This window comes from Chiloscyllium plagiosum, chromosome 10 (genome assembly GCF_004010195.1).
Source record: "Chiloscyllium plagiosum isolate BGI_BamShark_2017 chromosome 10, ASM401019v2, whole genome shotgun sequence".
NCBI classification, from domain to species: domain Eukaryota; kingdom Metazoa; phylum Chordata; class Chondrichthyes; order Orectolobiformes; family Hemiscylliidae; genus Chiloscyllium; species Chiloscyllium plagiosum.
In genome coordinates, this window is record NC_057719.1 from 33,454,300 (window position 1) to 33,480,124 (window position 25,825).

At 40.2% G+C, this 25,825-nt stretch overlaps 1 protein-coding gene across 8 annotated transcripts in view; it reads right to left on the reverse strand.

The window, feature by feature from the left end:
- The window catches only part of mdga2a (MAM domain containing glycosylphosphatidylinositol anchor 2a), a 932,327-nt gene that overhangs the window by 727,963 nt on the left and 178,539 nt on the right, over window positions 1-25,825 (reverse strand). The window contains exon 1 of one of the 8 annotated variants that reach the window (XM_043697343.1): window positions 5,230-5,274. The exons of the other annotated variants lie outside the window; for them this stretch is intronic. The gene's annotated coding sequence lies outside the window, so the exon portion shown is untranslated. Of the gene's footprint in view, window positions 1-5,229; window positions 5,275-25,825 lie in introns of those variants that run through there. 8 annotated transcript variants of the gene reach the window in all.

Below are 25,825 nucleotides of genomic sequence, written 5' to 3' on the forward strand. Positions count from 1 at the left end.
TCTGTACCATCACGTCTAGGAATGGGAGTTGGTTATCTTTTTCTTCCTCTCTAGTGAATTGGATTCCTGAGAGTGTGACGTTGATGATCCGGTGTGTGTTCTCTATTTCTCTTTGGGCCTGTTGTCACTCACTAGTGAGCTTTTCATCACACCGTTCAAAATGTGGTTGCATATTTGATCTTTTTCTCACTCGACATTGAATATCTACTTTCTGCCAATATTGTCTTTGTCTCCTAACTAACTCACCACTGACCCCATCACTCAGGGGCTGAGAAGATTCCACCCATCAATTTGGTTCATGTTGTAACTTGTAGGTTTTATTGTTTTAATACTTCACTAATTAATGCATATTAAACAAGGTCCGACTCAAAGCATGCTTTAATTGTAAATGGACATGCAGATCCACAAAATATATCAAAATTAGAACTCAGGGCAATGAGAGACAGCAGCATCAGCTGAATTACAAGCAACAGATTGTTGGATTGGTGTTATTTTAATACCAATGACAACTCGTTCCTTAAAATCATTCAGAGGAATTTAAACCTTGGCCTCACTGAGACTGTCTCACTGTTATTAGATTTCCACATCCCCACAACCCACCAATCAGTGAAGTGGGATCAGCCTGTATTGGGTAGGCTTGAAAATTAATGGAGGGTGGAGGAGGGGCTTAGGAGTGATATCAGGAATGCCAGTGGCAATCCTATTGTTGGAATTTTAGAACTGGATTGGCTAAGCATGCAAGTTACATGCCTACACACAGCTGTTCTGACATTGCAAACTCCACTGTGAAGATGATCACCTCAGATATTTGCATTTCTGATGTAGTTAGGCTAACATTTAAAGACACCATGATCCACACTTGTTCAAAGGTTTCATCGGCATGGGTTCTGATCTGGTGTCAGATGCTTTGACCTTCGTCATAACCATTTCATTCAAAAGACTTTGTCAACTTCACAAGGTACAATTACCACATTTAAAAGACACCTGGATTGGTGTATGAATAGGAAGGATTGAGAGAGATATGGGCAAAGTGCTGCCAAAATTAGGTTAGGATATCTGGTCGGCATGAACAAGTTGGACCGAAGGGTCTGTTTCTGTGCTGGATGTCTCTATGATTCTATGTCAAAATGAAATCTTATATGAAAAGTTACATATGTTCAAATGCATGAGTTGATGATGCAGTTGTGCAATGGCATTTCATTGTGAATAGCTGAGCTCCAAACTCTAATAGATTCATCTCAGCAGGAGTTGTTGATATAACTATTAAGCTGTGAGCTTAGTTATTTTGATCATTGTATGACCTCTTAGTAGTATAGGTATAATCTTTTGAAGTGGTTTTTGATTGACTGCTTATCTGAACAATTTTATAAGGTTTTAATATGGCTATGTTTTTACAAGTGCATTATGAAGTACTGATTATATACTTTGACAGGTTAATGAACATTTAAAATACTTCCTATTGTTTTTTTTAGCATTCCTAAGTTTATACATAATGGATAGTGGGTGAGTAAAGATGTAAAGAGAGAGAGGGTTAAGGAGGTGAGCAGGTAAGAAATGAGGAATAGGGAACATCTCATGTATCGGCTAAACTAAGGTGGTGTTCCAGTGAAAGGAGGCAGGCTTCTTAACCTTCCAGCATTAGCATCCGCCTGACTCCATTTCCACCTCAGACTTGCTTCTGGTGATAACAGCCTTGAATTCAGCCCATTCCCACCGCCCCATCACGAACATAGCATTAGTAGGGACTGGATTCCAGGAGGCAGGTTTGTGAAGTCAGAGAATGGACTGACTCCTAATTCCCCCCTTGGTCTCTGTTGGGGGAGAGCTGTCAACAAACAGCATCCCATTTTGCTTTGTTAGGTATTTCTCACCATTTTCACCATAAGGCAAAAAAAAAAGACTCATCTGTTTGTGGGATGTAGGTAAAGCAGTGTTACAATCATAATTGCTTATACAAGGTAAATGAACTCACAGCAGTGTATAATTGTTTCAGCCAAGAGCTGAGTTAACAAGAATGAAAACTATGTGAAGGAAATATATAATTGTTTTTGTATTAGCTAAAATGTGCATACAAGAATGAAATGTGCCTGCAAACAACGGTAGATGTTAGAGACAAATAGATAAGATGCTGTGAGGGGAGGGGGTTAAGCTAGATATGCCTATACAAACAGTAGTTATAAGCATCTGTTTCCCACTTCTGCAAAAACAAGAACAAAACACAATCAAGAGATCATGAGGTCATAAGGTCCAGTATGGACAAAGAACAAAAGGAAATGTTGCTTTGGCAAGCGAGGGAAACAGATGGCAGTGAAGAAGGATATATAACAATAAGACCACAAAGGGATGTGGTCAAACAGCCTTGTGAGGCCAGAGATAAACATTTTGTCACGGACAAGGCCGGATGAGTTCAGAGATAAACAAGAGTAGTGGGCGTCAGGATTAGAGTAGTGGGAAATGTAAACAGGGGAGGAGCAATGGAAGGGGGGGGGGGGAAGAGAAACAAATTACATAAATATTGTGTTACTCGTTAAACTCGGTGTGTGTGTGACTGCCTTTGTAAACAGTAGACACCACACCCCCCCTTGCAAGAGCGTAATAAACGATACTACTGCTTCAGATCTTGTCTCTGACTGAAATTATTGAAGTGAGTGAGCTTCGTTTCTCACATGTTGGAATGATTTTTTTTATAATGTTTCTCTGTTTTCAGGGGCATTGTTGCACTTCTACTGTGCTTCAATGTCCAATAAAAATGCAATGACAAAACTTATATTCCACAAGAGTAACCTGAAACATTCTCTGATCATTCAGTGAGCCAGTATATACCTTCGCGTAGATTGCTTTATTTCCTCAATCCACTAACAGTTTGATGCACAATGGGTATTCTGTCCCTGAGAAAACCTTGCTGGTCCTCTCAGCTGGCTGATTCCTTCCATTCAGTGCACTCCTGATTAGCTTGGATGCCTTCCTGCTTACAAAACTATTATTATTTTCATGAGCCTACCAAGAACCCAAACTTTAACATGGGCGTAGAACATCCAGCTGACACCTGACATTTGGACATCTGCAGTGCTTAAGCAAACTCCCAATTTGACTAATTTTTGAACTGCACAATTGACTAAAACAATCTGGACAGCATAGAGTCCAAAAAGGCTGCACCAAGTTTTAAAATCCAGTCGTGTAGTAGCAGAGGAATTATGAATCGAAACCGGTACATATGTCTGTGTGTGGTTACAGAAAATATGTAGGCACTCACAAACGATAGTTTAGAGACAAAGAGAGAAGGCATGGACCTCATTCAAAGTAGAGTTTAGATCAGAGTGGTGCTGGAAAAGCACAGCAGGTCAAGGCAGCATCCGAGGAGCGGAAAAATCAACGTTTATTCCTGATGAAGGGCTTTTGCACAAAATGTCAATTTTCCTGCTCCTCGGATGCTGCTTGACCTGCTGTGCTTTTCCAGCACTACTCTGATCTAAGCTCTGGTTTCCAGCATCTGCAGTCCTACTTTGAATGTAGACCAACTATCAGAAACAATAGTAGCAGAAAAATGAGGTTGGGCCTCAGTGAATCAGATTTGGGTAGTGAAACAGGACACCCACTGGTACTCATATGATTATGCTCCCAGTCAGAATTTGAATTTATAAGAAGCTGTAAACAGATCACAATAACATGGGAAACAATCAAAATTGTTTGCTTGACAGGATTTCATGGCACTGAATACAATAAGAGAGATGCTTCAAATGATTACATGAAATTAGCAAAACTGTTGAAAACAATGGGAGATCCACTAGGTGGCCTCTTTCCAAATAGCTACACTATTTATATTCTGGGTAAAGCTCCATCAAGTTACTAACAGGAGTACCATCTTCACTAAAAACAACATATACTGGATTCCAGCATCTGCAGTAATTTGTTCCTTTGTGATTTCCAGCATTTGTTGTTTTCAGTACAGATTCCAGCATCTACAGTAACTTGTTCTACCACGTTCACTAAATTGGCCTTGCAATAGATAGAAGGACTTTTTAGCTGCTCCAATACCAACCATTCTACATCACCATTAAATTATGTTTAATTTTTCATATTACTTTCAGTTCCTCTACCCTTTTAGCCTTGGTACAGGCCAATTATGGTTTGAAATGTAGAGAAGGGTGTCAAACTATTGCCACATCATTTAGCATAATAAAGACTAAGATTTTTAAACTCACACCTTAGACTAAGTTTCTATTTGAGGGCAAGGTTGTGTGTGGTTAATTATGCAGACAAGCTGATCATGGGTTACATGTACTGCACTGAACATCTGACCCAATTTGTAACAGTTCCCTAACCAGTATAGGCTGAAGATCATTTAGATTTGAAATTTTATACCAATGGGTAGATCACAGGATATCACCGTAAGGACTCCTCACAATTTAGCAAAGCTAAACTTCAGCATCATATTCTTATTAGCATAATATTACTAATGATCACTGTTCTTAAATATCATTTTTTCTCACTTTAGAGTAATGGTGTAATCATCTTTAACCTTATCATCATTCACTTCCTTCAGGTTGTACCTAACTTGTTACATCCCAAGGGATGCATGGTGTATGAACCACATTTTGTTTCAGTAGATTTTTAACTAAAAGATCAGCAATTAGAAAAGCATTAAACAAAAAAAATTGCAAAAGTGCTACTTGTCATGCAGCCGCAAATAATGGTTACCCTTGATTTGCTATGTCATTTTTAAAAATTAGTCGACAGAACTTTCAAGCTAATTTCAAACAATAAAGATCACAGAACTGAGCTCAGCTCCAAGGAACAGCAATGCAGAATTGAAGCACTTGAGATTCATTCTGGAATCTGCCAAAAAAGTGTAGCATAGTTTGACCAGTCAGATGAGGCTTTTTAGTTATATTGATGTGATTGGTACTAGATTTCAAAACATATAGGAACTGAGGTGGAACTGGTCTGAAAACATGCCAATTTTCTAATGTTTTTCTGAACACTGCCCATATGAGACTAGGTAGGATCAGTGTTCACAGAGCTACTTGCCTTGATGTGACAGCTGATTAAGTTTGTCAAGTTCCCTAGTCTAACCAATTTACTAATAAATGGCTTTAATTTTTCAGTCAACCTCCAGTTTCAGACATTTGCAGCAATCAGTTTAGTTTCTTCGGGGCAGGTGACCAGCAATAAAGAAACAGAGAGCAGGAAGCCCTCCTTGCCTCCTTGAAAATAAGTACAGCCACTTACCATCCTAAAGAGGCACCTTTCACCCATATCATTGGAAAGGAAAATACTTTAAGGTATTGGAAACATTGATGACAAGGCATCTCCATGTTGAAGCATCATCTCTGTTATTTACCTATCATCACACTCTGCTGCTTCTCTCTGACTGGAATGCCTCTGATTAGCCATCCGGTTTTGAAAAGCCATCAATTGCCTTTAATTGGACAGGGAACCTGACTCTATGCCAATTATGAAGACCATTCTGAAAATCCCAGTGCGTGACCAAACACAGGTGTGAGTGAGACCCAGAAAGAGTCTTGTCTTCTGTGTCCTGCCACCATTGGAAAAAGTCTGCCATTTTTGTGACACTAAAATGCTATTATGCCAATATTAAGTGTATCTCCATTAGTGACCAAGGTAATAGTTATTTTGAATGTTGAATCTGCCTGATTTTCAATGTGGGTTGTAAGGGTAGGTAATTTACAACAAAACAAATGAAAACTGTAATTTGTTACATAGTTTTAATAAGAATTCCATTAAATCCCATTATTAAGTGTTGAAAGGTTTTGGTTAAAAGCTAGTCTCAGTGAAATTAACAGAGTATCAAAGAATAAAAAAAAACCTGTAAACCACTCAAAAATTTTAAAACTGCATCGACCGACTATGTCTTTTCTGAACAATTTACTATTTACAGATGCCAATATATTGATTCAGTTTGACAATGTTGATCAAAACTCAATAACAATTCAAAAAATGGACTTCTAAATTCCATTTGTTATCCCATTAAAATGTTTAGTTAAAATTTCCAGATAATATTAAAATCAGTTGACTATTATATGTAGAGGATGGCAACTTTATTCCTGGACAATGTTAATATAACTGCCGCAGTCAAATTATTTGGTATTTATGAAGTTGAACACCATTCCAAACATTGATTTGGGATTAGACTTACTGTACAACCTGCTGTCGTGATTGTAATGAGGTCAGCCAGGTGGACTTCATAGAATGTATGAGCTCCCTGATTTGGGCTATGAATCTGGTCCAATCAGGGAACCCTGGCAGACAGATATAAACAAGAGAGTCACCCGGGTGTTTTCCTATCTTCCTGGTGGTGGAATTTGAATAAAGATTCGTGCACTTTGTGTCTTTCACTGTGTCTCACACCTGCACACACACCATGGATGCTGGGGAAAAAATAAGCACTACCACACTTAAGTGGTAGTGTGGGGGTTAATATAAAAAAAAAGAAAAAAAAATTGGAAACAGGTCATTTCCCTGCCCTCCCAAAAAAGAAAAACAACAAAAAAAAAAATAAACAAGAGAGTCACCCGGGTGTTTTCCTATCTTCCTGGTGGTGGAATTTGAATAAAGATTCGTGCACTTTGTGTCCTTCACTGTGTCTCACACGTATACACACACACCATGGGTGCTGGGGAAAAAAATAAGCACTACCACACCTAGGCAGTTTATAAAAAGAAAAAAAAGAAACAGGAGCGTGTTAGAGGTTCTGTTCTCTTAAAGCTGGCTTTGAGGGAGCTGGATCAGTATCTGTAGGGGGTAAAGGAAAAAAAAGAAAAAAAAAGAAAAAAAAGAAAAAAAAAAGAAAAAATATAAACAAGAGAGTCCGGTCCAGGCAGCGGGCCGTGGAGGGGGTCGTTAGGGCCATCTGCCTGCCCTTCTTCCGCGGTTACGCTAGAGCCCGGGTGTCCTTGGAGAAGGAGCATGCGGTGTCCACCAATACCCTGGAGTTGTTCAGGGAGAGGTGGGCGCCGCAGGGAGTGGAGTGCATCATTTCTCCCTCCAACTCTATTTTGATTTAGTCCCTACCCTCCTCTTCACTGTTTTGATCACACAGCATTGCCCTTTGATGTGAAGGGCACTGCTTGTCACCGGTCACTCGGGTGTTTCCTATCTTCCTGGTGGTGGAATTTGAATAAAGATTCGTGCACTTTGTGTCTCTCACGGTGTCTCACACCTACACACACACACACCATGGGTGCTGGGGAAAAAATAAGCACTACCACAATTAGGCGGTAGTGTGGGGGTTAAAAAAAAGGAAGAAAAGAAAAAAATACAGAAATTCCTCCCAAAAAAAGAAAAAAAAACAAAAGAGTTTAAGAAAAATAAAGAAAAAAAACAAAAAAAAAGAGAACAGGAGGGTCAGACAACTTGTTCACTCTGAAAAAAAAAATTAACAGGAGAGTTTGCACTTCAGTCCCACGCTCCTTATCTTCAAGCACCCGATACGGAAGAGTGAGGGCAGGTCTGAAGACCTCCTGGTGGGTCTACTCATGGGCCTGGCCAAACTGGCCATAAACAGATCCAGGCAGCGGGTCGTGGAGGGGGTCATTAGGGCCGACTGCCTGCCCCTCTTCCGCGGTTATGTTAGAGCCCGGGTGTCCTTGGAGAAGGAGCACGCGGTCTCCACCCTGGAGTTGTTCAGGGAGATCGTGGGTGCCGCAGGGAGTGGAGTGCATTATTTCCCCCTCCAACTCTATTTTGATTTAATCCCTGCCCTCCCCTTCACTGTTTGATCACACAGCATTCCCCTTTGATGTCAAGGGCACTGCTTGTCACTGGCCACTCGGGTGTTTCCTTTCTTCCTGGTGGTGGAAATTTGAATAAGGATTCATGCACCTTGAGTCTTTCACTGTGTCTTACACCTGCACACACACGACGTGGGTGCTGGGGAAAAAATAAGTACTACTGCAGTTAGGCAGTTTATAAAAAGAAAAAAAAGAAACAGGAGCGTGTTAGAGGTTCTGTTCTCTTAAAGCTGGCTCTGAGGGAGCTGGATCAGTATCAAGAACTTTTCACATGCAAATAAAAAGTGACTTGGTGTTGCGATACCAGCCTTTGTGGAGTTACTTAACCCACAATAACATTTATTTCTTAGGCGAATTACTTGTCCTCACTAAATTTGTAAATATTACAACAAGTTGTAAAACCTCCAATGAAACCATGGGCCAATGACATGTTTCCAGTGAGGAATGATACTTGCTGAAAGCTTATTACAGGAAATCATGGCTGATTGACCATGGGCAGAAAATCACAGGCTCTGCACCTGCAGATTCCAATGACGCACTGCCTATGAACTCCACGATACATTGGGAGTGCAGAGCTCAGCCCATCACAAGCACATACAGTACCTGCCTTGCTACTGTGGTCATGATTGCTCCATCCCAATCATTTATCTCAAGGCTGATGGTTTCATGGTAATTAAAATAATAGTCACATATCTTACTCAGAACAGTTCATTGAAGCTATGAGTATCAGGACAGTGCTGTGTGCCAGGACATTGGCATAGCACAGTCAAAGAGTGCAGTTGGTCCTGTACTTATTTTCTGGACTGCAATTTTGCCATCTGTTTGCATCCAAGGCAGTGCATACACAGACTCCATGCAAATTTCATTAGTAAAAAGAAAGACTCATTCCTCTGTACAGATTTTCATGAATGGAAAATGTCCCAGTGTTTCACAGACTACATTTCAAAATGTTTAGTTGACATGTTGTCACGTATATAAATTTTATTTCCTCTTAGAATATTGGCATCGCTGGCTGGACTGGCATTCATTGCTCATGACAGGGTGGTAGTGGGATACTTTCTTGAACAACAGCAGCCCATTTGTTGTAGTTGCATCAACAATGGCAGGGGGTTCCAACAACTTGACTCAACAACATTGAGGGAACAACAATATTTTGTTATATTATCCAAGTGAAGATGGTGAGTGGCTAAGAAAGAACATGCAAGTGGTGGTGTTCCTGTGTAGCTGCTGTCCTTGTCCTTCTAGATAGTAGTGGTCATGGGTTTGAAAGGTGCCAAGCAACTTTGGTGAATTGCTGCTACTGAGAGTCATTGTGAAGGGAGTGAATGTTTGTAGATGTGCTATTAATCAAGTGGTCTGCTCTGTCCTGGATGATGTCAAGCTTCTTGAGTTTTGTTGAGCTGCAGTCAACCAGGCAAGTGGGTAATATTCACTCTCACTGCTGACTTGTGCCTCGTAGATGGTCGACAGGTTTTGGAGAGAAATGAGGTGAGTTCGTCACTGCAGGATTACACATTGTTGAATAGCTGCTAGTGTTGTTGCTGCCCTCCTGCTCCCTTCATTCAACCCGAGTCGATTGCCTGGCTTAACGGTGATATGCAGGGCCATGATGTTGTAGATTGTTTTGGAGTACAATATGACTGCTGCTGATGATCCATATTGCTTCATGAATTTCCAGTCTTCAGTTTCTAGTCTTCCAATCATAGAATCATACAGTACAGAAGAAGCACATCAGCCCATTGAGTCTGCACCAATGAAATTTATTCTAAATCTACATTAGCTCCACTTTCCAGCAGTTGGCCCATAGCCATGAATGTTATGATATTTCAAGTACTCGTCCACGTACATTTTAAAGGTTTGGAGATGCTGGTGTTGGACTGGGGTGTACAAAGTTAAAAATCACACAACACCAGTTTATAGTTCAACTTTGGAGCTGTACATTTTAATAGTTTTGAGACTTTCCACTTCAACTACCCTCCCAGGTAGAACATTCCACGTTTCCAGGACCCTTTGGGTGAAACAAAATTTTTCCTCAAATGCCCTCTAAAGTTCCTGCCTTCCATCTTAAAATTATGCCCCTTGGTATTGGTCTTTTAAGTAAGGGGAGCAGTTGCTTCATATCAACCATATTTATGCCCCTCAATCTTATGCAACTCAATTCGGTCTCCTCTCAAAACTTCTCCAATCTAAAGAATTTAACCTGAGCTTATGCAGTCTTTCTTCATAGCTAACCTGCTTTCCCACCCCAAATAGGCAAGCTCCAGGCGAATCTTCTCCACATCCCCTCCAGTGCTATCACATCCTCCCTTCAGTGCAGTGACCACAATTGCACACTGTACTGCAATCTAACCAAAGTGTTGAATACCTCCAACAAGCTACATGCTTTTTAAATTTATGTTATGACTGATAAAGGCAAACATCTCATATGTCTTCTTAATACCCTACTAACCTGTCCTACCATCTTCAGAGGTCTGTGGACAACCATCCCAAGATCTGACTGTTCGTTTGAAATTCTTATTGTCCTGCCATTTACTGAGTACTCTCTTGTCTTGTTACTTCTTCCAAAGTACAGCACCTCTTACTTTTCAGGGTTAAATGCCATCTGTCACTAATCTGCCCATCTAACTAATCAGCCTACATCCTCCTGTAACTTTAGACATTTTTCCTTGCCATTAATCATCCAGGCAATCTTCATGTCATCTTCCCAACATTTTCTTCTATAGTCACTCATATACATCACAAACAATAAGGGATCCAGCATTGATCACTGCAGGCACCAGCCTCCAATCAGACAAACTGCCTTCTAACAGCACCGTCTGTCCCCTACCACTGAGTAAATTTGGAATCCAGCTTACCTAGATTCCAATGTGGGACCTTGTCAAATGACTTTCTGAAATCTATTTAAGCTACATCAACTGCATGACCCTCATTTAAAAATCTGGTCATTTCCCAAAATAATTCAATGAAATTTAGACATGACCTTCCTCTGACAAAACCATGTTGACTATCCCTGATCAAACCATGCCCCTCCAGGTGGAGATTAATTCTCTCCTGCAGAATTTTCAATTACTTTCCTGATCATTGATGTGAAACTCTCTGATCTGTAATTCCCTGGTTTATCTCTACCACCCTTCTTGAAAAGTAGAAGCACATTAGTTGTCCTCCAGGCATCTGGCACCTCCTCTTTGGCCACACAGCTATTAAAAACTTGGGTCAGAGCCCTTGTAATTTCCTCCCATGTCTCCCACAGCAGCCTGGGATAAAACTCAGCTCAACCTGGGAATTTGTTACCTTTAAACACTCCAAAACGCCCAATACCTCCTCATTCCCATGTCAAACTGCTTAAAAATGTTACAGTCCAACTTCACAAATTTTGTACCAACATATTTTTCTAATCACATTGTTCAGAGATTTTATCCAGACTTCTGGAGCAAGTGGAACATGAAACTGGGCCTCCTGGTTCAGAGAGGAGGAAACTACCACTGTGCCACCAGAGCCCTGATTCTGACCCTACTCTCCAAAGTGAAGACAGATATGAAATCCTTGTTTCATACTCTATTAATGTCTCCTGGCTAAATGCACATATCCTTGGTCCTTAATGGCTTCTATTCTTTCCCTCATCTTTTAAGCCTATATTCTTCCCCAATTCCATTGGCAATGTCTCCATCCCACTGTTTTGCTGTAGATTTACCCAGAAGTGACTGTTCCCTTTCTACTTTGGCCAGATCCTGCCTTATTTTAATAAAATATGCTTTAACGCAATCCAAAACCTTTTATTTTCAAAGGCCATCTTGTTCCTTTTCTGCAACAAAATTAAAACATACGATGCTGTGTTCACTTTCACGAAAATGTGATCTCACTAGCACCTCATTCCCCCATCTCTGTTCTCCCCATTATTAGGTTTAGCACTGCATTTTCCCTTGTTGGACTTTCTTCGTGTTGATATAAAAATGTCTCTTAAATACATTGAGAAACTTGCCCCTCTCAACCTTTGATATATGACTATCCTGATAAATGCTGGAGAAGTTGAAATCCTGTAATATAGTTACCGTATTGTTTTTACACACCTTAAGTGATTTGACAACATATCTGCTGCTCTACTGTCCACAATCTATTTGGGTGCCTATAACACCCTCGCAGCCTGTATTACACTCCCAGCAATGTGACAGCACCCTTCTTTACTCCAAGCTCTACTCACGAAGCCAGACTTTCAACCTTAACAGTAACTGACTCCTTAATGAAATTGCAACACCACCTCCCCTTCTGTACCCTCCCCTGACCTACCTGAAGATTCCATCTCCAGGAATGTGGATTTGCCTTTCCTTTACCTCTGTGATGTCAACAACCTCGAAATTCCACATGTCAATCCACGCCCTTAACTCAACTGCCTTACCTGTAATATGCCTTGCATTAAAACAGAGGCCATCCAGCCTCACCTTATTCCCCTGAAATACAACATGGCTGAACTCCCTCACCCTTCACTAACACTGTGCCACTTCCCCAGCCGAACAGGTTTAAATACCTCCCAACAGCACTGGCAAACCCACCTGCAAGGATGTTAGTCTCATTCTGGTTCAGTTGCAGACCATCCTGCTTCCCAAAAAGTTTCCCAGTGATCCAAGAATCTAAAACTTCCCTCCTGCATCAACTCTTGACTCATTCATTCATCTGCCCTCTTCTCTTTCTGTACTCACTAGCCCATTTGAAGTCTAGCTCATTGAGTGTTGCACTGGGGTGGAGAAAGTCTGAAGTCAAATGACACCAAGTTATACTTCACCTGACACCTTTCACTTTGAAAGCCCCTTATTTCAAATAAACCTGTTAACTATAACCTGGTGTCATGTGACTTCTGACTTTATCTTATTGAGCAAAGTGATAGTGCCATACAAAATGATGCAAGGTATTTTCAAAGTAAAAATGGGACTTAGTTTCCACAGGGCCTGTGGTCACTCTGACTGACTCTGTCAGGGACGACTATATCTGCAACATAGAGAGTGGTGAGGATGAGGTCTAGTATGTTTTTCGCTCTTGTTGGTCTCTTCATCACCTAATGCAGACCCAGTTTAACAGCTATGTCCTTTGAGACTCGATCAACTTGATCAGTGCTGTCAATCCACAATTCATGATGGACAATGAAGTCCCCTATCCAGACTACACTCTGCCCCCAGCCACCCTCAGTGCTTCCTCCAAGTATTGTTTAATATGGAGAGTACAGGTTCATCAGCCAAGAGGCTAATCAGTGGGTTTCCTTGCTCACGTTTGCCCGGATGTCCAGAGTCAATGTTGAGAACTCCCAGAGGAATTCCTTCCCAATTCTATACAACTGTGCCATCACCTCTGCTAGATCTGTTATATTCAGGAATGGTGATGGTTTTATCTGGGACATTGTCTGTTAAGGTACGGTTCTGTTAGTATGTCTATGTAAGGCTGTTGTTAGACTATGAGACAGCTCTCCCAATTTTAGCACAAGCCCCCAGTGATTAGGAAAGAGGTCTTTGCAAGATTTAAAGGGCTGTGCTTACTGTTGTTGGGTCTCTGGATTACTAGGAGATAGTGAGGACTGCAGATGCAGGAAAGTCAGAGTCAATAAAGTGCAGAACTGGAAAAAGCACAGCAGGTCAAGCAGCATCAGAGGACTGATGAAACATCCTGACCTGAAATGTTGACTCCCCTGCTCCAGTCATGCTGCTTGACCTTCTGAGCTTTGTCCAGCTCCATTCTTTACCATCTCTGGATTACTAGTCGGGCAATAATATCTCTGGGTCATCGCCTCACTCCAGTTTAGCTTCCAGATTTCAGAAAGCCTATATTCCCCTTCACACTTGTATGAGATTTGCACTTTGTTTACTCTTTTATCATACTGACTGATTCCCTGGCTTTAAAGTTGCATCACTAACAACACAATGATGTGTATCCCAATATCGAAAAGGTCACCAATGTTTGACATCACTCAACATGCAACTCATCTGGGTCATTAGCTAACTGCATCAGTGTTAAAATAATGTGATGTGTGAAACCTTTTGGACAAGTCAGAGTAGCAAATCTTTCCATTGTAAGGGGGAGAATATGCAACTGTCTACAGATGCTCCAGTTTCATCTCTCAGTCCAAAGATGTGCAGGTTAGGTGAATTGGCCATGCTAAATTGGCCATAGTGTTCAGGGATGAGTAGGATAGGTGCATTAGTCAGGTGTAAATATAGGTTAGGAGAATGGGTCTGGGTGGATTAATCTTCGGAGAGTCAGTATGGACTTGTTGGGCCAAAGGACCTATTCCCACACTGTAGGGATTCTATGATTCTATGAAGTTGTAACTTTGAATTGCGGCAGTTTTCCTTGCAAACTTTAAAGGTGCTGCATCCTTGTAAAATGCATTGCTGAAGCAAATTTGGCTTGTATATAGTATCTTAGAAAGGTATAAACACCTTTAGTCTGTGCTTTTTCTTCTTTTTTTTTAATCTGTAGGAAAAATCACTTAATGGTTGCAGTTTAAATTTCTCCTGCATCCAACGTTACTTTGATCTCAGTAAGTGGACTATCAACATCCAAGGAAACATGATCTCGGGCTTGTACAGATTAATATATTCATGGTGTATGATCCAAAGAGTTGCTGTCTTACCATCAGACAGATTAAGGAATTGTCCCAGTCACTCTTGTAGAGCAAATCAAGTTATTTTAATCTATTACTCATCTAATCTTGAACAGCACAAAACTGTTAAGAACCAAAAAAGCATACACAGCCTCTATTCAACAAAAACTGGACAGATATAACAATGTTCTATAGTATTGGTGTGCCATCAGTTGTCTACAAGATGATGTTTAAGTTGTATTAGTGGACATCAGTTTCTAAATTAAAAATGTATTTCAGATACCTGTGAAATTGGCAAAAACACAAAGCTGGCATCTTGTAAATCTAAGCTTATTATTGGCAGTTTTTCTGCCAGTAAAGCAAATGCATCACAAGTACACAAACCTTGGTCAAAAATTAATTTAAAATATAATTTAAAATTTAATTTAAAATATAATTTAAATTGGTGTTTGCTGTTTAAATTGCCTCGAATAATACCATTCTCCAAGACAGTAGCTGTCTTGTGAATGAAGAAGAAAACTGGCCAGTAGACAAAGGTAATTTTGAGCCCAATCCAGTCAAACAGACCTCAAGTCTTCATTTGAATGTACATACAATCAAACCAGCTTTGTGAAAGAAGGAAAAAACAAATAATTCGCAGTTGCATAACCCATCATCACAATGCAAGGTCATGCATTCTAAATCACTGTATTACTTTGGAGTCCACTCACTGGCATTATATAAGTAAATTTGACAAGCAATTACGGTCCCTCAAACAGCAAAGGATTAATCTGGTTTTAATGGTGTCCGTTTAGCCAGGACACCAAATTAATCCTGAGTTCTTTGCTGAAAATCCATGAGACCTTTTATAGCAACTCAGACAACTGGGGTTAACTCAGTCTGTAACTCTAAAGAAAACCCAGAGAAATGTCATTCTTCTTTTGAGCAACTGAAGAAGCAATATTTAATTCAATGGCCAGAGTGCTATCAAGCCTACTAAGTTTACAGTAAGAAGTATAGTCAGAAGTATAAGTAGTAAATTCTAATTCCTCAGATTACTTTACATAAAAATGTTTAGTAATTTTAAAAAATATATATATAATGCTTAGTTACTAGTTGTCACCTTCTAACAAATCCTTATGGAAGGTCAGGGATTTTTTTTTCATTTTAATATATTAGTCATTAAAAAATCTAAGTGACTCCACATCAACACCAACGTTGTAACATATAAGGATGCCATTAAAATTGGCAAAAACAATTAACTAGTGTTAAAATATAAAGGATAAATAAATTTTCAATGTCCAATTTATGTTTTAGAAGTTTACAGACAACCTGACTATCCAGTTCAATATGGAGTATGTGGCAAATTCAGTCTAACAAGTAAATTTAGCAGAGGTTCTGTTCAGATGATAGCACATGGCATCTTATCATGACAGAGCTGGTTCAAATAGATAATTAAATGATAAACGTCTACAGTGAATTTCAAATCACAGAAAGTGAACAAAATAACTTCTGCTCTCAAAATACCTTAAATATTTCAATACATTCACAAATGGGAAAAGAAAGAAAAGTAAGGACAAATGGAAATTCTAGAAGTGATGACAATGAAAATATCAAAGACAAGGAGTGTATGAAAGCACAGCATGGAGTAGCAAGGCAGAAAGGTTCAGAAAGAGAGTTGCAAGCATAGGCCTTACCAGCAGACAGTTCTACCTCTGATCCTGGATTGAGATAGAGTTTAATCTAAAGTACATTGTTTAGTTTTAAGAAGTTGCAGTAATAATCTGGTTTGATATAGTTCCTGATACATGGTTGTTTGTTTACACAGCTTAATGGTGTGTAAGGAATTAAATTGTTTTCTATGCACCTACAGTTTCATTCACAGTATCAACGAGAGAGGATTGAATGAGTGTTCTGTCAACTGGCGCAGAGTTAATGTTTCACACCTGCACTGGTTGCTATTATATTGCTTCTGTGGACTCTATATTGTGAGCCATTTTAGTTTCTCAGGATTGAAGATGATTCCCTCCATTCAATGGAGATGAATATTATGTCCAATGCATGATCTGTAGATTCTGCTAAATCAGAGGCAGCATGTGCTTGAGGGAGTGGGCAAATTAAATGTTTGGAGGTTTGTGTGCTGTCTCCAATACCTCAACTTTGCCGCTGCATGCTTCTGAAGTCCCTTCATGTGTTTAGAGCCTTCCTGAATAAACATTGAAAGTTTTAGCTGGTTGCAAGCTGGGAACTCCCAGGATCTCAAGGGATACTTTGATAACATCCTTAAATCATTTCTACTGTCCTTTTGGAAATCTCTTGCAAGTGCTTCACAAGTTTGTTATCAAGTATATATGAGTGATGTGCCACAGGCAACTAAACTAATTTTAAGTGTCTAGTGCCTTAATGTTGGGCATGTTGGCTTGGGCAAGGCTGCTGCTGTTGGACAGTTTTTCTTGCCATTGGATTTGGAGAATCTTCCAAAAGAACTGCATGCAGTACATAAAAGAATACAGCGCAGAACAGGCCCTTCGGCCCTCGATGTTGCACCGACGCTTGAACTATTCTCAGCTCGTCCCCTACACTATCCCATCATCATCCATGAGCTTATCCAAGGATTGTTTAAATCTCCATAATGTAGCTGAGTTAACTACATTAGCACTCTCTGAGTAAAGAACCTGCCTCTGATATTTGTCTTAAATCTATCACCCCTAAATTTGTAGTTATGGCCCCTTGTACAAGCTGACGTCATCATCCTAGGAAAAAGTCTTTCACTGTCTACCCTATCTAATCCTCTGATCATCTTGTATGTCTCTATCAAATCTCCCCTTAGCCTTCTTCTTTCCAATGAGAACAGACTCAAGTCTCTCAGCCTTTCCTCATAAGACCTTCCCTCCAGACCAGGCAACATCCTGGTAAATCTCCTCTGCACCTTTTCCAATGCTTCCACATCCTTCCTGTAATGGGGGCGACCAGAAGTGACACAATATTCCAAGTGTGGCCGCACTAACATTTTGTACAGTTGCAGCACAATATTGCGGCTCTGGAACTCAATCTCTCTACAAATGAAACCTAACACATGGTATGCCTTCTTAACAACACTATCAACCTGGGCGACAACTTTCAGGGATCTATGTACATGGACTCCAAGATCCCTCTGCACATTCACTCTACCAAGAATCTTTCAATTGACCCAGTACTCTGCCTTCCTGTTATTCTTCCCAAAGTGTATCAACTCACATTTAGCTGTATTAACACTATTTGCCACCTCTCAGCCCAATCCTGCAGTTTATCCAAGTCCCCCTGCAATCTTTAACATTCTTACAAGCTGTCCACTACTCCACCAACTTTAGTGTCATCTGCAAATTTACTAATCCATCCAGCTCTGCCTGCTATCTATGCCATCCATAAAAATGACAAACAGTAGTGGTCCCAAAACAGATCCTTGTGCCACACCACTAGTAACCAGTCTCCAGGCTGAATATTTTCCATTAACCACCACTCGCTGCTTTCTTTCAGAAAGCCAGTTTCTAATCAAAACTGCTAAATTACCCTCAATCCCATGCCTCTGCATTTTCTCCAACAGCCGACCATGTGGAACCTTATCAAAGGCTTTACTGAGGTCCATGTATACCACATCAACTGCCCTACATTCATCTACTTTCTTGGTCACCTCTCTAGTACTTTGAGGGGCCTGCTGTAGGTTGTTAAAAGTCTCTAAAGTGTATAAGCGTGCAGACAAAACTGCTGCTCCGTAAACCATGATGTTAGTCTTACATTTGAGATCCTGTTTTAAAGGGTTCAGAAAAGATTTACAAGGATTTTGCCAGGGTTGGAGGATTTGAGCATAGGGGAGGCTGACAAGGCTGGGGCTGTTTACCCTGAAGGGTGACCTTATAGAGATTTATAAAATCATGAGGGGCATGGATAGGGTAAATAGACATGGTCTTTTCTCTGGGGTGGGGGAGTCCAGAACTAGAGGGCATAGGTTTAAAGTGAGAGGGGAAAAAATTAAAAGGGACCTAAGCGGCAAAGTTTTCATGCAGAGGGTGGTGCGTGTATGGAATGAGTTGTCAGAGGACGTGGTGGAGACTGGTACAATTACAACATTTAAAAGACATCTGGATGGGTTTATGAAGAGGAAGGTTAAACGGGTTTGGGCCAAGTACTGGCAAATGGGACTAGATTAGGTTAGGATATCTGGTCAGCATGGAAGAGACTGTTTCCGTGTTGTACATCTCTATGACTCTATAATTACTCTTTTCCTCTGTTCACTGAAGGCAGAAATTAATTTTGCCATCTAGTTCTATGTTTATTGAGAAAAAGTGGCCAAAATATAGAAAATGGTGCACATTGTCTAGGATTTGCCATTGATCATAATTGGTGGTGAGTGTGGGAGCTGCTTGGAAGAGGATCTCTAGCTTATCATATTTGGTATACTTCAGAGGGGGAGTTGACAATGCCTTGCAGCTTAATTTTCATATTGAAGCTTTGTGACTGACGTTGGAGTGGTGTTAGCTTTGTATTGAAAACATTCATTGAAGCTTCCTGTCTGTTCTAGAGATTAGCTCCGTGGCTATGGGTACTTTTCTGGACATGAGGATACAATGTAGATACTCGGTGAGTGGCTTGGCAGAATATGTGGGAAGTGGGCAAATGGGGAGAGATCATGGACATTATATGTGGTAAGGCAGTGGGTGTGGGGTAAGGAATAAGCTTGAGGTGCAATAAAAATACTGCCCCCCCCAAAAAAAGCCTTTCTAAACAACACAATTAGACATTGGCACCCACACACATAGCATACCACACTGCAACACTAAGTAGTACAATGCACATTACCCTAGCATGAAAATAGAACACATGGACAGGTGTAGTCATTCAGCCCATCAATGTTAGCCCAACGTTCCTTCCAATCACAGCTGATCATTTACTTCAATGCCTTTTCCTCACACCATTTCTATGGTGCTTTACCTCAATCATATTTAGAATAATTTCAATCTATACATTAAGCATATTCAATGCTTGAGTTTCCTTAGCTGTCATGGGTAAAGAAGAGTCTTCATCTCAATTCTTCGCAGTTTCCCCCTCATCTTGGCATTGAGTCCGTTGGTTTTAGATTCCACATCTTACCTGCATCTATGCTATCTATCCTTTTGAAAATCTTGTTAGTTTCAATCAAATCATCTCTTGTTTTTCAAGCCCAGTTTGCCAAATTTCTCTTCAAAGGACAATGCTTCCATCCCAAACCTGCTGAGTTTCTCAAGTATTTTCTGTTTTCATACTATACCCACCAACTCCCCTTTATCAATCCTGTTTCTAAGTTCCTCAAAGTCTCCAAAAAAGTTAATCAGCCAAGATTTCCCATTTACAAATCCATGATGACTATGCCCATCAGATTATGATCACCTAGCGTCCATTTATCATATTCCCTATGAGAAACAAAAGTTAGACATAAGTCAGGAGTGTGTTTCTGAAGGCACAATTTCACCTGATTTACATATTGCAGGTCCAAGATGAAAATCTGGGCACACAAGTCACATTCTGTCAATTGTAGCATGTGTAGTTTATTCTATGTCCCCATTTCCCAGTCCATTTCCCTAGCCATACAAAATGTTCCCTCAATTTTGTGCATGTTCAATTTTTGCTAATAATCTTCTGGCATTGTGAATACTGATAATATACTAGTTCATCTAGACTATTTTATTCTGTTGAATGTCTAGTCCAACCTTTTTCTCTTCAACTTGGGATTTGATGATAAGAATTGTGAACTGAATAATATTTGTGAGCAAGAATCCTGTTTTCACTATATTTTGATGGGACACATATTTTTACTTACAAGTAATGCTCAAAGTCAAAACTATGCAGTGCAAAAATCTCACTTCTGGGAATGATAACACTCCTTGTAATCTCAGTCTCAAATATAAATTCAAATGTCCACATAGCAGGGCTGAAATTCCTCTGTGGAAATAAAATGCTATAAACTTACAACTTCTGTCAGAAACGAACACCATTTTAACAGGGAATTCCTGACCAAATTGCAACACCATCCCCGGCTGCTGCTAAAATGAGAAATCCTTCATATCCAGCGCAACTTGAATTTGGTGATAGTTGAGCTGGGAATAGACTCTGAGCTCATCCTTACAGTCTACTACATTAAATGGAAACTCTAATGTCGGGCCCAGCAGGACTTCTCACACGCATCAATCATTCAAATGTTTGGTGAGGAAGAACCTGAGGACCTGCAATGCAAACACAGGCTGTCCAAGTTAGCAGGAATTCCTATCGGGCATTTAGCACAGGCACAAAGCCTTGCTGCTACTGCCTGACAGCTTTGTCTACGACAACAGGCAGGGATACACTGATTACAATTATACAGAAAGGATGGCCAAACTATATTTCTAAAAGTAGTTATATATGATTGTTAAGGTTTGTTTTTCAATGTAAGTCAAGAGATACTCAAGTCAATTTGTATAGAACAGAAATTGCAAGAAGGTATGATACCACCATCTCGACCTTTGAAGTGCCAAATAGAAATATCCTATCATAGAGAACAATAGACCACTTGGACCTTTGAACCTGCTCTGCAATTCAATAAGATCACAACTGGTTCATACTTACCCCTGACAATCTTTCATCCCTTGCTTCTCAAGAAATTAGCTCACTCTACCTTGAAAAAATTAAGAATTTCAGAAAGAATATTCCAAAGATCCACTACAGTTTCGGAAAAAACATTACTCCTCATCTTCATTTTAAATGGATGACCCCTTTTTTAAAATTAGTAAAATCATTCTAGGTTCTAGAGTCATTGAGTCATACAGATGTACAGCACGAAAACAGACCCTTCAGTCCAACTCGTCCATACTGACCAGATATCCCAACCCAATCTAGTACCAACTGCCAGCACCTGGCCCATATACCTCCAAATCCTTCCTATTCATATACCCATCCAAATGCCTTTTAAATGTTGCAATTGTACCAGCCTCCACCACTTCCTCTGGCAGCTCATTCCATACACGTACCACCCTCTGAGTGAAAAAGTTGCCCTATAGGTCTCTTTTATATCTTTCCCCTCTCACCCTAAACCTATGCCCTTTAGTTCTGTACTTTCCCCAACCCCCAAAAAATCGTGTCTATTTAACCTATTCATGTCCCTCATGATTTTATAAACCTCCATAAGGTCACCCCTCAGCCTCTGATGCTTCAGGGAAAACAACCCTAGCCTATTCAACCTCTCCTTATAGTTCAAATCTTCCATTCCTGGCAACATCCTTGTAAACCTTTTCTGAACCCTTTCAAGTTTCACAACATCCTTCCGATAGGAAGGAGACCAGAATTGAATGCAATATTCCAACAGTCTAACCAAAGTCATGTACAGCCACAACATGACCTCCCAACTCCTGTACTCAATACCCTGACCAATAAAGGAGAGCATACCACAACAGGAAATGTCCTTTCTACATCCATCCTATCAAGACCTCTCAGGATCTTATATGCATTAAGCAAGTCACCTCTTATTCTTCTCAACTTTTGTGGATACAAGCCCAGCCTTTTCCTCATCAACCAACCCATTTTAGGTATTGGTCAAGTAAACTTTGTCTGAATTATGCCCAATGCATTCACCATCTTTTTTGAATAAGGAGACTAATACTGTACACAAACATCTGGGTATGGTTTCACCAATGTCCCATACAACTGAAATGTAACCTCCCTATTTTCATTCAATTCCCAGACTCATCATAACCATTAAAATAAGTGAAAGAGATGCAACCAAATTGAATAAAATGAAAAGCAATGGTGACTGCACAAAATAACGATATCTCTAAATGTGGAAATAACCCAAGAGCAAAGAAAAGGACATAACGTCAGGTTCAAAGACCTTAGTTTGGCTCTATCTAATGAACTTAGAGTTGTATAGACCATTTGGTCCAACTATTCCATGACAACCACATTTCATAAATTAATCTCGTGCCATTTGCCAGCATTTGGTCCATATCTCTCTAAACGCTTCCCATTCATATATTCATTCAGATGCCTTTTAAATATTGCAATTGTACCAGCCTCCACCACTTCCTCTGACAGCTCATTCCATACACACACCACCCTCTGCTTGAAAAAGTTGCCCCTTATGTCCCTTTTAAATCTTTCCCCTTTCACCTTAAATCGATGCCCTCTAGTTTTGGACTCCCCCACTGCGGGCACATTCCTGATGAAGGGCTTATGTCCAAAACATTGATTCTCCTCCTCCTCGGCTGCTGCCTGACCTGCTGTGCTTTTCCAGCACCACACTGTTCGATGGGTAAATACCTAGTCTATTCACCCTATGTCCCACATGATTTTATAAACCTCTATAAAGTCACCCCTCAGCATCTGACTCTTCAGAAAAAAATAGCCCACGCTATTCTGCTTCTCGCTATAGCTCAAACCCCCCAACCTTGTAAATCTTTTCTGAACCCTTTCAAGTTTCGCAACATCCTTCCTTGAGCAGAGAGACCAGAATTAGATTAGATCAGATTGCCTGCAGTGTGGAAACAGGCCCTTCGGCCCAACAAGTCCACACCGACCCTCCGAAGAGTAACCCACCCAGACCCATTTCCCTCTGACTAATGCACTTAACACTATGGGTAATTTATCATGGCCAATCCACCTGACCCGCACATCTTTGGACTGTGGGAGGAAACCAGAGCACCCAGAATGTGCAAACACCACATAGACAGTCGCCCGAGGCTGGAACTGAAGCTGGGACGCTGGTGCTGTGAGGCAGCAGTGCTAACCACTGAGCCTCTGTGCTGCCCCAATGAAACCTGCACAGAGTATTCCAAAAGTGGCCTAACCAATGTCCTGTACAGCTGCGACATGACCTCCCAACTCCTGTACTCAATGCACTGACCAATAAAGGCTTGAACAGAAGATGTCAAATATCTTCCACAACACTCAGTAAAACAATCTTACTTCAAATAATGATGAGCATCAATGCTGGAAATGTAGCATAAAAAGTAACCTTTTTTAGCTATTCCTACTATTGCAAATCTCTAGTTCATGATTCATGTATTTTGAAATGTAAATGTTAGTTTTTGGAAGTGCAGTTTTTAATTATAGAAAATTATTTGAAGTGAATACAAGTAAAACAAGCTTTACGCCATGTTGACTGAAGAGGCTATGAGTTAGAAAGGCACAATAAAATAAAGTAGATTAAGAAACTTAAACAGTGAATGATCTCTAGGTGGAAACAAGATTTCTTTCTTCAGATCAAAGAAGAAATCATACACGCAAGGTAATTAACCAGAAGGCCCATTTGAGCGCATTCGCAGAGCATGCCATATTGTCATGGAGATCTGTGAAACTTAGGAAAATTCAAACTTATCTGGATTTTTCCTGAGAGTTTTAGTTGTAGCTTGGACTTAGTGGGACAATCACAGAGAGATTATGCCACAGAAATACTGCTCCATATTCTAATTAAGAGAGTGAAATAGCTCAGTTAACAATGGTTTCCACAGACATCAGCAGGCCCCTTGCTTGTCTGGACCAAACAAAGAGCAATTTCCTGTTTTCCCTCAGCTACATCCATCACTTCCCCAAATATACAACCAAAGACTGATAAATTCAATCTCTGATTATGGGGACATAGGTGTTCAAGGTAAGCACTGGAACTTAAACCAAAAATGGAATCCATCACAAAAGCTGACTCATACTGTCAAGGTACCAGTGTTAGACTGGGGTAGATAAAGTCAGGAGTCTCTCCACCCTGGAGGCTCCCTGCCTGCATTCCTGATGAAGGGCTTTTACCTGAAACATCGATTTTCCTGCTCCTCGAATGCTGCCTGACCTGCTGTGCTTTTCCAGCACCACTGTAATCCATTCAGCTGTTGACACTTTACTCACATTGTCTGACACTTTTGATCACCTGCAGAGACTTATTATTTCACACTCCACTCATATCTTTTGTATGATCTTTTGATCTCTCTGCCAATAAATTCTGTGTCTGTACTTTTTTTCACTTCACCTAATGAAGCAGTACTCCGGAAGCTTGTGATTTCATATAAGCCTGTTGGACTGTAACTTGGCATTGTGTGACTCCTGACTTTAGATTAGAGTGTTACCTAGTCAACAACTGAATAGCAAGTGAAGGGGATCACCTATTATTATCCAATTAACTGAGGCAAAGAGATAATTAACAAAAAAAAACAAAGCGATGCTGGAGACAAACAAAAAGAGGCTGGAATAACATTATAGGTCTTAGAGTTGCATGTCGAGGGTCTAATCAAAGTAACAAGTAATGCAAAACTGAACAAACTAATTATGGCAGAGAGATCATAAGAAGTTATCAAGGTAATGGTGTTAGATGAGGACAGTAAGTAAGATTTGCAAATACAGAGCAGTCTGGTAGGGTTACATGTAGTGCCAGTGATAATCCATTATCAGACCCAATTCTTTTATGGCAGGCTATGACGTCAAGTATAAGGTCAATCACTGAGAGGATTAGGACACAAAATAATCCAACATCCTATAATTTATCTATCCATGCCCTTAATCTCTTCAGTAATCAGTGATATTAGTGTGGCACAGTAAGCCATTTTAATAGGAAGATTTATTTGGATAATTTCTTTCAAAAGCTGATTTTCTATGTTAGATGTGTGTGCCTAGCTTAGCCCACTTTTCTCCTGGGTTTAAAGTCTTACAACAAGGTATTCATGAAATATTGCAGAGCAAGTTGCATTTCATTGATGAGTTGTTTTTTCCATCAAAGTTTAGATTCCTTGTAATGTATCACACAATAATGTCAGTTCCAAAACAGGGCCAGTTGATTGTAGTGTTTGCGGGCATTATTCGACATTTTAGGCACAAAAGCATTTCAGAAATACAAACTGGTTTAATGTAGAAATCTGTAAGCTGAATACATAATATTTCTATGAAAAGGTTGACTATTAAAGAAATGCACCTGTCAATGAGTGCATGTTAAATGGAAGCTGTTGTACTTTTTGTGTAAAGTCAAACAGAATACATTTGTAAGTGTTGCTCGCCTCTTCACAGCATCAATATTTCCTGTCAATTAGGCAAACGAAAAGCTGATGCTCGAGTTTCTTTATGGTTACACAATAAAATAAGCCATTTAAATTTCCTGTCATAATATAGCTCAAAGAGGAAATTCCTGGGAATCAGATAGTGGATGATGCAGTCAACTCTGAAATCGATACATCTCTGATGTCTGGAGGGTCAATAACTCCTGTAAGTTGTCTGAGCATTTTATTTTTATATGAATTCACCCATACCAACCTGCATATAAACGTATGAGGGCTATCAGATCCTGGTTTAGATTAGATTAGATTATTTACAGTGTGGAAACAGGCCCTTCGGCCCAAAAAGTCCACACCGACCCGCCGAAGCGCAACCCACCCATACCCCTACATTTACCCCTTACCTAACACTACGGGCAATTTAGCATGGCCAATTCACCAGACCTGCACATCTTTGGACTGTGTGAGGAAACCGGAGCACCTGGAGGAAACCCACGCAG